Source organism: Amborella trichopoda, chromosome 1 (assembly GCF_054954075.1).
Source record: "Amborella trichopoda isolate Santa Cruz 75 chromosome 1, AtrichopodaSantaCruz75HAP2 v2.0, whole genome shotgun sequence".
Lineage (NCBI taxonomy): Eukaryota > Viridiplantae > Streptophyta > Magnoliopsida > Amborellales > Amborellaceae > Amborella > Amborella trichopoda.
The window spans coordinates 36,307,429-36,311,600 of NC_142336.1; the positions used below are offsets into that span (position 1 = coordinate 36,307,429).

Below are 4,172 nucleotides of genomic sequence, written 5' to 3' on the forward strand. Positions count from 1 at the left end.
TACAAATCGGAATGATCTGAAATTTGGAGTGTGTGTACATTTTAGTGAGACGCACCTAATAAAAATATATAAAAAATAATTAACAAAAAATAAATTGACCAAAATATCCTTGAAACTTTTTCGGATTATTTTGGTCAATTTATTTCATGTAAAATATTTTTTTGATATTTTTCGTAGATTCTCCTATTTTTTATGAACATACGCTCCAAATTTCAGATCATTCCGATTTGTAGAAAAAATAAAAAATGAAACACTATCAGACAATCGTGACCATGCGATGATCTTTGGACGGTGATGAGGGTAGGCGAAATCACTGTTCTTTTTTACCTATAGGCGTTTTATAGTATCTTCCATATATATATATATATATATATATATATATATATATATATATATATATGACAAAATTGTCCTCATTTTATTTTAATGTTAAATTTAGGATTTTTTCTGGGGAAAGTATATAATGAGACCATTCACATCTAATCTTGACCATTAGATGTGAAATTGGGTGGCTGCATTTATTTCATTGACTAAGCTCAAAGTTCAAAAATATTTTCTCAAACTTTGTGACACACCCAAGCTATCAGATTTCACATCAGATGGTTGTAAGTAATTGTGACCACCCTGTACAAAATGTAAATGGTCTCATTGTATACAATCCTTTTTTTAGGGTCTTTAAAGTTTTATTTTGGGATTTTAAGATTATTATTTTTATATATTTTTAGAATCCAAGTATTTAGGGAAGTAGTATAGAATTTTTTATTTGATCAAGGGTAAAATTTTGTTTTAATTAAGGCTTTTATTTCAATTAGAATTAGAATTTGATTCTATTAGGGTTTTTTTAGAGAGTTGAGTTTTGAGATATGTTTTCTAGTTTAACTAGTGTAGAGCCATTAAAGCATGTAGGTTTCCCTTATCATTTTTATGAAATTCCTTCTATGTCAATTAGTGTCATAGCATAAGGTTCGTGATGTTGGTGACTTCTGCCTAGGATTTGTGATCTCGGTGATTTTCGCTTATGGTTTGTGATTTCAGTAAACATATGGCAGCAAGAAGGGATCAAAGAAAAGTAGCTCTTGTAGATCTATCCCTTCATACTAGAGATGAAGAGATTGAAGATCTCAGGTGGCAAGTTCAGCAGCTTGCGTGACAACTCACAAGTATCACTCATGGGCAATACGATGATCGTTCAACCTAAGAAGATGTCGAGTAGCACTCGTTTAACTGTCATTCTCTATTTGAAGAGTCGAGTGAAGAAGAGAGTGATGTAAGACCTAGAAGTAGAGTATATCATTATAAGGTTTTCAATTTGAAGGCGGACATTTCTGATTTTGACAAGTATAGTCTGACTTCAACTAGGGAAGTGTCATCTCTCTGCTTTGAGTACAATTTAGCTCATGATATTGAAGAGGCCAACCATAGAGAATCTTTATTTTTATCTAGTTGTTTCCAAAACCAGCAGGTTATAGACTAGGATTCACCACTAATCTTTGAAATGTACTAAGATGAATAAGAAGATATCTTAGGATATCCGATCTATGATAAGGTTTAATATGACGATGAAGATGTTTCAAAAGAGGATCTTGCTTATGAAGAATATCGTGAGTAAGCAGCACGAGAACTGATCAAAGTCGAGGCCATTGAAGATGTTGGTCTAAAAATCCATCTGCCTAGCACCTAGGTGCCCAAAGGAGCCCTAGGGTGCATGCCTAGGCATAGTTAGCCTCCCTGGGAGCCGGTACCTTACCTAGGCAAGTGCCTACTGCCCAGTCTTGGGCAGTCGGCCAAGGAATAATCACATTTTTGTGTAATAAAAGTGGCCCCTAAGCACATTTTGGATCATTTTGACCCACGAAATTGTCTTAAAAGAGCAATGGGGATATTTCAAACCCCAAAGTTGTTTTTTTTTTTTTTTTGAAAAGACAAATCTAAGCCCTACAATTTGGTTGCTTTTGATATGTACGGGACATTTGACTTGGTTTTATACCTTTTTTTTTTTTGTATTTCATCTTGTTTTTTATTTGTGCCATGATCCTGTGCCACTATGGAGTATGGATCGGAGAGTAGGAGACTAATACATCATAGACTTGTTTATGTTTTTTCACTATATTTTCAATAATTTGAAGTTTTGAACGTGTTTCAATTTTCATAGATATATATCATGGAACAAAGTTAGAATATCTATAATGCAAAAGAATACATCTCTAACACAAATATTAGCATATTTATAAAGATTTTTTACCTCGGGGCACCTAAAGTTTGGGGTGCCTACCCAACACTTGGGCACCGGGTGCCAGGCCGGCCACTTAGGGGCTATGCAACGTTTTTTGAAACACTATGTGAAGTCTCATGGATATCGAAGAGGTGGAGCATTCAAGAGATTTAGGACATTGGAATCAAAGTAGCGCAATGAAAGCATGATCGACTCATAAACAACAAATTGTGGCGTTGGATTCAGAGAATAATGAAATAGATGTCAAGAAATCCTCTAGAGGTCAGAAAATTGAGTTTGAAGGTTCCTGCATAATTTTAACAACAATTAAAGAATAGCTGAATTTAATGAATTTGTATCGATTGCTCAAAAAACGTATTAGGATCCGTTTATTTAGGATTTCTTTTTACTACAAATAATCTGGGAGCCAACAAAGAAGAAGAAAGCTGAAGAAGATGGTTTTAATGCTGAATTAATCTTAGCACACTTCAAAATTCAAAGGACAATTTTCTCCAACCAGGATGTTTGATGCAAAACAATATTATTCTTATTTTATGTTTTTGTTTAATTTCAAATGAAGTATATTTTAATTTTAATTTTAGAATTATTAATAGGGTTTTATTTATTTTGGTATTCTAGAGTTTTTTTTTTTTTTTTTTTTTCATTTTTTAGGATTTGAGGAGTTGTTTGGTAAAGTAGCTAGAGTACTTATAGAATTATTTGTTTTATTTGGGTAAAAATATCATTACAAATTTTATTTTAATTAGGGTCTTTTATTTCAATTGGAATTAGGACTTATTGAGTTCCAGGTGAAGTCTTTACAATAAATACGGATTCTATTAGGGTTTGCAAAGAGTTGAGTTTTGAGATTTCTTTTTTTTGGTTTAACCAGAGCAGAGCTATTGAATCCTAGCTTGTAGGCTTCCTCTTTAAGTTTTCCAATATATATATATATATATATATACTATTAGTGTTTGCAAAGAGTTGAGTTTTGAGATTTCTTTTTTTTGGTTTAACCAGAGCAGAGCTATTGAATCCTAGCTTGTAGGCTTCCTCTTTAAGTTTTCCAATATATATATATATATATATATTATTGTCATGATCATTATTATCTAAATCTTATTCTAAATATTTGTGATCAACTACACGAATCTCGTTCTGCCATTCCCCTCTATCAAGAGCCACACCCTTAGTCAAAACATAAGTCACCATATCTTTTCTTACTCTCGTTCATGTTGGAACCTTCCTTTGCCTTTTTAGATCTTTTCTCTAACCTTTTTAGAGCCTTTCACTTTAACCAAATCACCCATCCTAATGAATATTGTTCCGGGTTGACACTACACATGACCATACCAGTTAAATCTAATTTCCCTTATTTTATTACCTATTGTAGCTATTCTTAAGATCCCTATAATGTGTTCATTATGAATTCTATCTTTCCTTATCTTGCCAATCATCCATGTCAACCACATTATCTCTGCTACACTTATTCTATGGATATTGTTGTAAATTTTTACCACCCAACATTTCATCTCATCCCGTAAGGTATGGTTGATATTATATCCATCCTATAGAACTTTATCTTCAGTTTCATTAGCTTGGAACAATCACATAAAACTAGTACATCTCCACTTCATCCACCCAATTATAAATCTATGAACAATATCTTTTTCAAATCTTTTATTTCTCATAGAAGGTCGACCCAAGGTATAAAAAATAATCCCTTTTAGATACTTCTTGGCCATCAATCATCATTTTGGCTTCTGCTATTATTAAACTTGCATTCTATGTGTTCTATCTTAGTCTGGCTAATTTTAAAGCCTTCAAATTCTAAAGCATCCCTTCTAATTTCTAACTTTACTCTTACGCTCTCTAGTCTCATCAATTACAACTATGTCATCTCGAGAGAGAGAGAGAAGAGAGAGGAGCATAGTAATGCTAGAATGTGGAAGCATGAAGG

At 32.7% G+C, this 4,172-nt stretch overlaps 1 protein-coding gene across 1 annotated transcript in view; it reads left to right on the forward strand.

Annotated features, from left to right (window-relative positions):
- LOC18433257 (NAD(P)-binding Rossmann-fold superfamily protein) overlaps nt 1-4,172 on the forward strand; it is a 66,686-nt gene that overhangs the window by 40,801 nt on the left and 21,713 nt on the right. The gene's annotated exons all lie outside the window — the stretch shown is intronic.